General features: G+C 40.5%; 1 protein-coding gene and 1 long non-coding RNA gene across 6 annotated transcripts in view; one reads left to right on the top strand and one right to left on the bottom strand.

The window, feature by feature from the left end:
- CDH9 (cadherin 9) overlaps positions 1–13,307 on the top strand; it is a 237,858-nt gene that overhangs the window by 39,895 nt on the left and 184,656 nt on the right. The window lies entirely within an intron of this gene.
- Positions 1–13,307, bottom strand: part of LOC140706834 (uncharacterized) — a 209,146-nt gene that overhangs the window by 139,950 nt on the left and 55,889 nt on the right. The gene's annotated exons all lie outside the window — the stretch shown is intronic.

The raw sequence follows: 13,307 nt of genomic DNA, 5'->3' as shown, positions 1-13,307 counted from the left end.
GTGAGTGATTTTATTCTCATAAAAATATCTCACCTCCAGGAATGTTAGAAACTGGTCTTGGTGGCATTTATGTAGGCTTTGTTAGCAAAGAAACAGAGAGCTAATGAAATTGCAAGACATGGCAGAAAGTTGCACCTACCTGGAAGGTGTGTGCTTCAATGCCACCCCTCCCTTGGCCCCTGAAAGGGGAGGCATGGAGTCCATTTAACAATAAGTTTGCAAACAGGAAAATGATTGCTCATTCTTCCTTGTTGTGGAGTGGTTTCAGTACAACAGAGTGTTACCCCCACACACCGCTTCAGTTTAATTCGCACAGTTTACAGCTTGCATTCAATATTTCTATACAGAGAACATTTGCTCTCCTCTCCAGGGAACCAGCTTTAAATCTGTCCTTAATGCAACCGGTGTTGTTTTGATTTTTTTTTTTAAGGGATCTGAGTGGAACTCAAGAGGGGGAAAGGATTGGAATTATTCCTGTGCATGGGAGACAGATTCCTCTCAAGAGGCATGACAAGAAAATTGATAGTTTACATCTTATTCTGGAATGAAGGGAGATCGGCACTTGGCTGATTTTGGCTTGGGATATTTACCTGGTTAATTGGAGAGACCATAAAAGGCAGTGGAGGGGGGGATCTTTTATCAGTTTGAGCTGTGCTGCTAAACCGAAGTCATGCTTTCAAGCTCCACAGAGCTCTTCTGAAGATGCTTTTGCTCATATGTCCAGATGTGCATCATACAGGGCAAAGCCAGCAAATGGGATCGTAAGGATGCTGGAATGCTTACATACATTTCCCTATCAGCCCACAATCTTAGCTTTCATTATAGTGTGATTTCTGGGCTGGAAAACAATTGAAAAGAGGCAGGGAGTCCAGAAAAGCTCCTAGTCATAATAGATGCTGCTAAGAATCAGAGTCATCTGAATATGGCAATTAACTGACAAGTCTCCCGCTGCTGCGGCTTCTTTTCCTCTCCCCCTTTTCTTTTTCAATTACACATGCAAGAAACTACATAATGGCATCCTTCCAATTTCACAGAACATCCAGGTCTTGGACTACAAATGATGAATGTGAACTGTAAAGGAAATCAATAGCCACTGCAATTGTATGGGTAGTCTGTGTACTGTAGTCATCCATCCTCTGGCAGGCAGTTTTAAATAATGGCTCCACGGGGGGGGGGGGGGGAATGGGCAGGAAGCTTGACTGGGGTAATATTAATGTACCTGGTAAAGTCTGAAGACAGGAAAACCAGAGTGGGTGGGGGCATGTTTGGTTGCTAGCAGAAGTTGAGGGTTGGAGTGAAACAAGATTCTGCCCCATAGACATTCATTGAGAATAGTATTTCCAGTTCTTGATCACAGAACTTGGTAGGAAGAGAGGGAGCATATTTTCAACTGGTAGACCTTTCTTTTCTTAAGCACAAGGGCTAACTATGATTTTCATTGCATTTGCTAAGTTTTTGCTGCCTAGCTAGGATACTAGACTTTGGAATGTATCCAAAACAGTTTGTGATGTTCATAAGCTTATTAAATGTCCATATAAATAGACACCTAGCACACTTTTTCCTTGGTCCACGGAAGTCTGCCACAACTGCATCTAGAACCATGTGTGTAAATCAGATGTTCATCTGAAGATACACATTTTATGCGCGCGCGCGCACACACACACACACACACACACACACACAGAGATTTAGCAGGATGCAGATTTGAATGTGCTTCCTCAGGCAGATGGCAACTCAGATTTGAGATATGAGCAAATATTCCTCTGAATATAACACAAAACTTCCTCATCATGATGAGAACCTTCTTTATATGGATAGTTTCTTAGGCATGGGTAGCAGCCTCCTTCCTCTTTGAACTCATCTTCTCAGAATCAGGATGAATGGTGGGCACACTCTTTCTCTCTCATCAAGGAGGAATATTGTGAGGATTCCTTTTCAAGTGTGTAATTATGATTGTATATGGCATGGATACTAACTTGATTTAAAGATGGGACTGGGCTGGTTATTGCCAAGAAATACTGTCACATTTTATCAGTAAATATATGAAATACCATGCAGAGACATACATGCTTTTAGTCAGATCAGATTGTCGCAAAAGTGAAATCAAGTTCATCAAAGGTAGAAGAAGTCTTCTCTTCTAAAAAGGCAGAATATCTTAGCACAATGCAGCCATGGCATGCATGAAGACCATGTTGATTAGGGTTTTCCTGTTGCTTCTTTCCTCTCTTTCTCCTCTTGAATTATTTGAAGGAAAATGACTAAACTACACTTGCATAGACAAAACAAGAACAAAAGAGTGTGTATTGCTGTTTGATGTCTGCAACAGATGCTGGATTAGTCCAATTTAAGTAGACTAAAGGTGGTGAAATAAATAAAAAAGAGACCCAACATAATTCTCTTTTTGGTTCAGCCATATTTTCAAAGCAGAAAGTTTGTCTGTCTCTTGTCAGTGTTATTGATCATTATGAATAAGCAGTGATTTCAGGATAACAGCTGGATGTGGATTGATAATCCATTTCAACTTGACTTAGCTTCCAAAAAGGTTGTGTAACATGCCTACATCGTTATTCAAGGATGCGAGGAGGTAAATATACTGAAATGAATTAGACATGGTTTAAGAAAGGATAAAATCAGGGATAGAGATTTATGAGCGACACTAATCACTCAACCATCTAGAAACATGCTGCTTGCAGGTACTCTCTGGGCTCATTTTTTTCAAGACTGATCATTCTGAGTCCACAGAATCCTAGACAGATGCTTGCCCCAAACATTTAAAGTGAACTCTACATTATCCTCTTTTTGCAGATGCTAAGGAGTGTTTTGAACTACTTTATAAAATACAATATGATGTAGTGACATGTCAGAACAGGTTGCATAATTTGGAACAGTCTAGAATGAAACCTTGGGTGACCCACCCAGTTCATAAGAAATGAGGTTTATAGACAGAATTGTTAACAGTATGAAAGCCTTATGTCAGAACTGAGACTGAGCAGAAGAAAAAACATTTATCAACAGGAACCAAGACAATTTAGATCCCATAACTATAGGGATGTGGCTTCTCTCAAATTTTACAGTCAGAGTGAGCATCACTAAAGAATCATTTTATGTTTCTATACTTCACCAGTATTTTGGTGCTGTCAATATTAGTTGACCAGTCATGGAATTCTCTGTAACTCCCTGTGCATCTTAACAAAGGGTAGTTCATGCTTGATCGCAGAGTCGAAGATTGCTTATTAAATGGTAATAATTTAATCCTGTAATAGTGCTTGGTGTCCCCCACTTCTGAGCTGCCTTTGATGAAAATAAATAAAGAACAGAGAAGTGTGTAAATCATTTTCTACTTTTCTCCCTTAAGCTCCCTTAGGCTGCCCTTTTCCTTGTTTTATCTACACCACAACCCAGCAATGGTGGTCAGGCCCAGAGACTGACTGTCCCAAGGTCACTTAATGAGCTTCATTGGAGCTGAAACCAGGATTTCTCAGGTCACAGGTGAACACCGTAAGCATTACACCATGCTGGTCCTCACTGTGCTACTGAACATAAGCCGTGCAGCTTCTCAAATGACATCTTACCAAATCCCCTAGAAAACCTGCGCAACCTCTAGAAGGTTATTGAACTTCCAGAATTTTATTTATCTGAGGCTATTGGTTGTGAATGTGGTGGATACTACAGTATGAAATGTCCTCTGAAGCTCGGTATGTTCAGGAGATGAAATATATCTCCTGCCTTATGGCAGTCATGGTAGGGTTTACCATTATGACAATGGTAAACCCTACAGTTATGAAATATCTTTCAAAGATCAGGATGAGAAGGACATGGAAGTGATTAATTAACACTGTAGTCCGAACACACTTTCAAGGAGTTAAGCACCATTAAAAGCACAGCAAGTATAGAGGTACTTATTTCTAATTAAGGACACACAGGATTATGATGGTAAATTCTATTCCTTATGTTCTACCCTGTTTTCCCAAAAATAAGACTTACCCTGAAAAGAAGTCCCAGTATAAGTACTACCCCAAAAATAAGCCTCAGTTAAGTGAAACCCCACCCTCCGCCACTGTGCAGCAACCAGAAGATGACATGACTGTTTTTGAATAAATGTAGATTTTTGTCCATGAAAAAAATAAAACATCCCCTGAAAATAAGCCCTGATGTGTTTTTTGGAGCAAAAATTAATATAAGACCCTGTCTTATTTTCAGGGAAACACGGTACAAGCAAGCTGACATGATGTTAGCCTTCTGAGGTCTACAGCAGATATACTGTAGTTTTCAGAAGTGCTGGGCTACACCATTGACTAACACCTCTTTTTATTCCCTTTCCAATTATCCTTTTTGCCACCTCCACTCCATTCATGATGCCAGTTGTCAGTGGGCAACTTTACTTGGAAATGAAAATCTGAATACTGTAGATATAGACTTTAATGTATTCAAATTATAGGAGTAAAAACTGGAACGAACAGAAAACTAAGATCTAAGAAGTGTTAAGGGAGATGTAGCCATACCAGCCTGACCTTTATAAAAGGTACGAACATAAAGAAACAAAAAGACTGTGGAGACAAACGTGGAGATATGCACATGGAGATGATTTTTTCTGCCCATTCAATTGTTTCTTTTGAAGTTGTTTGGCTTACAGCAGGTGTTCTCCACAAATGCTGCCTAGAGATACACAAATATTTGATCATGAATAATGATTTCTAAGTGGAGACAGAGCTCATTTTTGCATTCAACACCGTGCTTTATGGAGAAACCGTATTTTTTAAGAAACGAAAGCCCAGATTTCGGTGGAAAGGAAATAAAAAAGAAAGTGAGGGGAAATGACTCACACATCTGTGCAAACAGATCTCTGAACTACTCAGGATTTTAGCAACAGGTGTGGGCTTAAGCCCCATGTAGCGTTCCCATCCCACTTTTAAAACAAATATCTATTTGATAGTAAAATTTGACGGCAGTGCTGATTGTTAGGACTGCATTGATCCTGTTCTCCAGGAAGTGAGAAGTTTTGAGCTATCTCTGAAGCTGAGTTTGGATGTATAACTGTGTTATGTATGTTCCAATTACTGAAGCACAATGTAATTTCTGCAGTGTGAATGGATTGGGTTAGTTATTTTTAGCATTCTGAAGTGTGGCCTCACATTTTCATTTCACATGGTTCTAGAGTGTCTTATTCACTTTTGTTTGTGTAGAGGTGACAGTCAGGTGGACAGGAGAACATTATGTTTTGCGCTTGAAACCAGAAGGTTCTAGTGTTCATATTTTTTTTAAGTGACAAAGAAAATACTTTTGAGAAATGTGAAAATTTTTAAACTATATATGTGAGAATAAGTACTTTTGGGGGAGCCTGGAAACTATAATGGTAATTAATTCCTTTTTATAAAGCATACATTCTACACTCTAAAACTGAAACATATAACATAAGACTGGTTTTGTTGACTCGCCTTCACGATAGAAAACCTTGGCACCTACAGTTCTGCAAGAGACATAGGATTCGACAGCTGAATTCTTGGCACTCTGAGTTGGGAATTAATTAATTCTTGGTGCCAACAGAGGCTTCCAAAATGCAACTCTTACTAAAGAATAGAAATACAAAATTACACCCACAAAAATAGGTAACATATATTGGCATGTTGAGAACATACATTTATCAACTGCCATCTGCTGACTGAGATTTTTTACCTGATTAAGGGCCTGTCCAGGCAGAGGAATTTGGAGCAGTTTGGTTCATACTTAAATTATTCTTTTCTTCAGAGTGATCTATTTTATCTCTCACTTGATCAGTCCATCCCATTTTTAATCCCAGGCATTAGATTACTGGTTAACTTGTGTACCCTGTTTGCTCACAAGAAAGGTTCACCTAGTTTATTCCAAAGTAAGGAGGTGACAGCAGAGGACAGCAGTGGCTGGGCAAGCCCATGGGGGAAATGTGGTGAAGGTTGGCGAGGTGGAAGGGAGGTAACCCCCATTTCCCCCACCTTTTTACTCAACTGAGGCTCTGCTGGGGCTGTGCCACCTTCTGGGGCCGAGCCCATGGAGTTGACATAGTTCCCTTACAGCTTTTCTTACAGCTCTCATTCAGTTGGCCACATTGGTTTTCCATTTTGGTTTTGTTGTTAAATAATTTAAGTGGCATATTGAAAGAGGAATATAGCATCAACCTGGATTGTTCTTAGAATTCTCCACCATCTGCACAAGCTGCACAACAAGCTAATCAGGAATGTGTTGAATTGTATGAAAAAGAATGCATGCCCTACTGCTGTGCTAGAAAGGTGCAGAACAGCTCTTAAAGGAGCAGGATGTGAGACCAAGGTTTTCTTCCAAACATGCTATTGGAGACTTTTACCATTTTGTTTTTAATTGGACATGCATCTGGTTGAATAGGGCTTCTTCCACTGTACTAGCAGACCAATGTTCAACCATTTGTGAGGCTTTCATAAAAGTTAGAAAACAAAGACATTGCACATCAGCACTTTTTTACCTTTTCTCACTTCTGAACACAGATTTCTAGGGGCGGACAGACAATGCCAGAATTACTCCAAAACATTCCCACTCTGGAGTTGTTTTAAGATGAGGAAAGGACATGCTAGCCCTTCCACATGTTCCTGGTCATATTACACTAGCTGGGGCTCACCAGATTACTATTAAGTGCAGTGTTTTTCCCCCTCCACCCCACAGCAAGATCCAATAAGCTGGAATATTTGGTGGGAGAAGCTCCCATTGTGTCTCCATGCCAGGGACTAGACTCATTGATCCACAAGGTCCCTTCCAGCTCTGCAGTTCTGAGAGGACATAATATTGAGAAGGATCTACATCTCTACCTTATCTAAAGATACTCCTACTGCTCTATGGATATATGCTTATGTATAATTAACATACACTTCAATGAGAGAAAGAGATCTAAGCAACATGTTTATGCTGAAAGGGAAAAGATATTCTCATTAAGTATGCCACCAGACTTTCCAGTATTTCTATCAGAGATAAATAACAAATATGCATTTCTATTCATTTTGAAAATTGAAATCAATTGCACAGGTAACAAACAGCGAACAAGCCTGTGTTTCCTATTCATGAATAATACATTCTGTCATTCTGTGTCAATCAATGAAACCTAAATGTGCCTGATTGCTTTATTAGCTTTCATAAATGAGAATGAACGTGACATTCATGTTGTCCTATGCTCTCAAACGTGACATTCGTGTTGTTCTATGCTCTCAAAATTGATGAGTGCCATTAATTGATTTGTTCCTTCCTTCTTTATTCTCCATGTAGCAAGTGGCATAAGATTCTGAAGATGGGGACTGGATTTTGTTTTTTAAAAATCCAGCAGTAAATCCAATTGTTATTTTTAATGGAGATGAATAATGTGGGTGGGTGGACAAGGCTTCTTATGGAACCAAAGACAACATATAGCAAGCATTAACCTAAAGCACTTGCAAGTGGAAGGATAAATTGAATAAGGAAACTTTCACTAAAGGTTTGTAAGATACTCTTTCATATCAAGACACAGGCACACTAACTATGCAGATATGGAACTGGTACTCAGACACCATTTGTATATTACTCCAAAGCCCCAGACCCCAAACTTCGAAGGTAGACTACTTATCCACTTATACCCCAAAATCATTCCATTGCATTTTTCTCAGTTGGGGGGGGAATTAGTATTATTGCTAATCAACTTTCCTTCTTTCCAGTAGCATCTTGGGGCAAACATGTTCTGCACTAGAGACATGAAAACCTGTCTTAATCTGCCTGTTCTGTTCTTTATTTAGCCGTACATAACAGGTATTACGAAATAGAAACCTGTGCATTTGGGATGGGGGGGGGAATCCCTTCCAATTCAGTTTTGATAAGAGCTTAATATGTCAATTTCTTCATTTATGAAATAGAAAGCACTTGGACTTTGCTTTGCTTTGCTTTAAGAAATCAAAGGAAGAAATGGAAACGGAAGGATGTGTTCATCCGTGTCCAGAATTTTGAGTGTTTAGCTTTCAAAGGTGTGGTCTAAAATACTGTAGAACCAATACTGCTGAATTGAGGTTGCCATATTTTTGGAGAGGTGCATCCTATTTAACAGCTGTTTGCCAAGCTCATACAGCAAGAACATCCCCAAGCTGGGAATAGTTCTACTTACTAAACTATGCTGATGCCCATGGGTGAAAATTTCATTTCTGTTTATTTTTGTTTTTAAAAGTTGCCTTAATTGTCAAGGGACTTCATAAGTGACAGGGGAAAACATGAGATTTCAGATTGATTTGAAAAGGCTTTTATGTGTCCTTTCTGGTGCCTGGCTCCACCATCATGTGGAGCTTATGGGGCTCTTTGCCCACCCCTCCTGGAAAACTGGCAAGCAAGGGACTTAGCCACACCCATGTGGTTCATGGGGGCAGGACCAGAGAAACTTATTTAAGGCAGAACCACTGTGATTCAGGGCTCTTTTGAGGCCCTACGAATCATGTGTGAGACTAGCTGGTTGCTTCTTAGACCAGATAAGACTTGAGATATTGTGTGTGTGTGTGTGTGTGTGTGTGTGTGTGTGTGTGTGTGTGTGTGTGTGTGTGTGTGTGTGTGTGTATAAAACACACACACACACACACACACACACACACACACACACACACACACACACACACACACACACACACACACACACACACAGGTGGTGGCTGGTCTTAGACCGTAATAACATTTAATTCTATTCTGTATATACTGGTGTATACTCATGGGCTCTAGCAGGCTGATTGGGTGAGATTGTTTATAAACAGGTCACACTGGTGGGTAGTGCAGAAGGGACAATTATTGGTAAGGTCCCCAATGGGGCACCCAAAAGGTGCTACCCATCTGATTTCCTGGTGCTGCGGATCCCAGGATTACAGTGCTGGGTGGGGGTATGCGCAGGGAGCCTATCCGGGCTATGAGCCTTCTAGGGTGAAGAGTCTGGGTGGCTAGCGGTTTGGGAGGGGTGGCCAATCATTGGCCAGCTGGGTCTGAGCTGTCTTAATGTCAGCATGACTGCAGGACTTGGGACTCTTCTGTGTAAGGTTGGAGAGGAGCTCAGGTGGGACACCCCCCCCCAGCTCCAGACCTGCATTCCATACTACGACAGACCCCTCCCTTTTTTAGAAAGGGAAGTTTAATAAAGTGTGGCCCTAATTTTTATCCCATCATCTGCATCTCACCTCTTCATTCTGGGCTGGGTGGTCAAAGTGCCTCATAATTTAAACTTCCCCTGAAATGCACCTCTTTTCTTATTTTTCACAATATTTAATAAATGTTAGTGGATGAGTCCAGAACAAGAGAGGTGGTGTCAGAAACAAAAAGGAACAAGAAGGCCTGGTACTTAGACAATGAAACAATGTTTCCTACTCAAAATCCAGCAGCTTATACAGTAATTGAAGGCTATCTCCCATCTTCATAAGAGCCTCGTGGCGCAGTGGTTAAAACACTGTACTGCAGCTAAAACTGTGCTCACGACCTGGGGTTCAAATCCCAGGTAGCCGGCTCAAGGTTGACTCAGCCTTCCATCCTTCCGAGGTCGGTAAAATGAGTACCCAGCTTGCTGGGGGGGCAATGTGTAGCCTGTATAATTAAAAAATTGTAAACCGCCCGGAGAGTGCTTGTAGCACTATGGGGCGGTATATAAGTCCAATAAATAAATAAATAAATAAATAAATTCATGGAAGTGAAGAGGTTTTTGGAACCTGTGGCACAGTGGGGAAATTCTCCCCAATTTCTTTTGATACAAATTGCTTACAAGACTTAGAAGATGTGGTGTTTCTTTGTTGTTCCTTGTCGACCAACCACCATAAGGTTTTCCAGTCTGTAATCTCCATTTGTATTATCTCTACCAGGAGACAATAGGAATCAACAGCACATAATTCTAAATTCATTCTAGTAGAAGAGTAGATCTGGTTGCTGTATCAACAGCTTTGGTGTGGCATTTTTGTCTGTGTTTTGAGGTCTAAATAGAGGGAGACCCTGGGATACTTCATCTTCGAAGTCCCCTGCTTCCCTACATCTGCATAAACTTGGGACAACTTCTTTATCACCCTAATCTTCAGCAGCCATTTTATTCATATCCCCTACCTGGGGAAGCAAAGCAGACCCAAATGTTTTGTTCTATCTCAATACCAGTGTAAACAACTGTGGCTTCCCTTTGCCTGCAAACACTATAATCTCTTGGTATTGCCTTTGGTGACTAGGGTTAATAGGAGTTGTAAGCTAAAAATGTTTGAAGGTCCATGGTTGCTACCCCTGCTGTCTTCATAGTTGAGCAGTGGCAAAAGAACCAGTAGTGTCTCTCGTATGAAGTATTATAGGATGGTTGTTTTAGCAAACTGATACTTAGAGATGGAGGGAGGCAGAAATATCTATGGACTATGGCCACCCAGAGACCTTCGGGTAGTGTGGGCGGCATATAAGTTAAATAAATAAATAAATAAATAAATAAATAAATAAATAAATAAATAAATAAATAAATAAATAAAACTTCTCCCCACCACTATGATAGAAGATACTAATCCAATCACCAGGGTTAAATTCAGCTGCTGGTCTGGCTCATCTGTGCAAATGAGAGGGTGTTATTTTGTCCTTTCACTTTAGCTGCCAAAATGTCTTGCACCAGCCTTAAACAAAATGTAGACAAAAATATACACACAGATATCCATCTGTCATTATCACTTTAGAAGTAGTGCAGTATGGATGGGTGACATCAGTATCCACAATATACTATATGTACACAAATGCAGGTATCAGTCTTGCACAGTGAAATAGCTTCAGCAGGTTTGGCTTTCTAGTGAGAAATCCCCCCTTCCCTTTTATCCCAAGTTCTTTGCACACCATTTCAACTCAATCAAGGAGAACATCTCACTGTGCTGCACTAGCGGGTCATAAAAATAACAGTGAAATGTGATGAAGCAAGGAGTGCTGGGTGGGCACCTGAGTAACATGGATGTTCTCCTTTTTGTCACTCTCCATTTAAAGTGAGGACCAAAATGCAGGTGGGGGACGAGAGAGGAATGAACAGAAAAGAAAAAGAGAAACATGTTTTGAATGCTATATTGTGATTACAGAGCAAACTCTGATTAGCTGTGTGGTTCAACAATAATGGCATGTGTACCCCACAATTGCTGATTGATACTTGATTTTGAAGAGATCTTCAAAACATGAGCAGCATGTGGGGAAACCACCAAAGCTGGCTGTGGTCTCCAAGAAGACTTTTTTGCATGTATCTAATGGCCTACTTTCTAGCAGAGAATATTATACCTCATGAAATTTGGCACTGCCAGCAATGCCTTCCTAAAATGTAGGTTTCTTTGAACTTTAGATAGCAGTTCTTATTTCCTCAGAAAAATAATACACAATTAAATTTAGGGTTATTTCCAGCTCTACGTAAAAGAAGGTTTTCAGCACTTATAAATATGCCACACAACGTCATAATGTACAGGTTGTGTTATGGACTCCCGGTGTAAGTATTTAAAACCCCATGAACCAGTCTCGCCTTTTCATGTTATAATCCCATAACCATGTGGGTTATTCCAATGCCATGAATTCCTTTCTCCTATTCATTGCCACACAATATCCATTATGAGAAAGTGAACCTTTGCAAACACAGAAAATGTTCTCGTCTGGCATGGCACACACAAAACTAAATACTAAACAGTGAGGCAATTAAGGGGAAAATGTGTTAACAATAAACACTTCTGCCTGTGCAACATGGGAAGAACATGTCACTGCACTTCCTCCCTGCTATTACAAACATGATGACATTTGTAGAATGGGACCAAATAAACCTCTTTATTAATAGTAACAATTAGTGGAAATAAAAAGAGTACCTCAGGAAGATGACACCAAGAGAAAAAGCCAAGGCCATTCAAAATCTACAAACAAATGCTGGATTTCAGCATATATGGGCCTTTGTTGAGTTGAGTGCCATTAATCTGTGTGTGTTTCAGAAAAGAAAGTGTAGGACAATTCGATCAACCTTGCCAGAAGTGGGATTTAAAACCAGCACATCTGGCTTGATTTTGCAGCCTTCCTTTTGAAACTCAGTTTTTAAAGTGTTTGCCATGGATATCTAACCATGATGTTTGGAACTCTTGTGCCCCCCCCACCCTATGTACCATCCACATGTAAGTGATGCCCAGTCTGAAGAAGCTAATAGAGCCCAAAAAAACAGCATTTGGTAAAGGTATTGGTGGCCCTTGCATTTGGATCAGAAGGATGTGACGTAATTGTTTACGGCTCCAGGAAGGCAGCAAAACCAGGACATTTATTGGAGGTCTGATGGGTCATATACAAATGGTAGTCTGCACTTGTCTTTGTAGATGAAGGTTCATGTAAATATCAGGCAGATGCTCTTAACAAAGAGATCAGCATTCATGAAAAGAGATGCACACACACACACAGAGAGAGGAGCAAACAGAAGAGCCTGGAAGTGCTCAATTCAGAATGGGCTGACCTCAGAGTAATCTCTTGATTTAATTCGAATTGCGTTTGATTTAACTTTGCTCAGGTTGGCCCTATCTCAGCATCATAACACTTCTAAGTTAGGGTTGCCACGTCTTAGTGAATAGTTGCTCTTCTCTGAGTTGACAGGTGGGGGAGACAGATCTAATGGTGAGTATTGCTGTACAAAAAAGAAAAGAAAAGAAAGAAAAGAAATTGATTTTCATGTGCGAGGTAATTTTGAAGCCTAGACACTTATCTGCACTTTTTTCCACTTATCTGGCACCAGGGCTCACTCAGTTGATATGAATGCATTTCCATGTGTGCTGTACTTGTGCAAAATCAGCATGGCAAAAAGCCAGGAGATAAGGGAAGGAAAAATAGACAGAGTTGATGGACAAATGCGCTTGGTCTCACTGTGCAGTATGCAACAAAGCAAAGAGTAAAGGTCTACCATCAAACTCATGAGCTCTTTTATTGCACAAGCCCCTTCAGCAATGACACCGGACCTGAACAAACTTGCACTACATCTTTGGCTAGCCCCTGCAGTACTGCTAGGTTTGGGAAAACTTCACCCAGGATATTAAACCTATCCAGACTGGTGGCAACTGCTAGGCATGTTTTATTGGGTTCCGGCTTTTTCCTCCTGACTTTGGGTTGTCACTATCCAATGATTAATAGGCTTTATCCAGATTTAGGAGTCATTTATCAAAATAACCCTTGTGCCCCTTCTGCAATCAGCAGTCCCCCAAAATGCAGTCTCTCCCAGCCCTCCACTGCTTCAGTCCCATTCCTGTGACTTCACAAGTACTTATCCTTGTAACATCACAGGGCTCCTGGTCTTAGGTTTTATGCTTGAAATTTCAAGG

Source organism: Pogona vitticeps, chromosome 4 (assembly GCF_051106095.1).
Source record: "Pogona vitticeps strain Pit_001003342236 chromosome 4, PviZW2.1, whole genome shotgun sequence".
In the NCBI taxonomy this organism is placed as follows: domain Eukaryota; kingdom Metazoa; phylum Chordata; class Lepidosauria; order Squamata; family Agamidae; genus Pogona; species Pogona vitticeps.
This window is presented reverse-complemented; position numbering and strand designations above follow the sequence as displayed.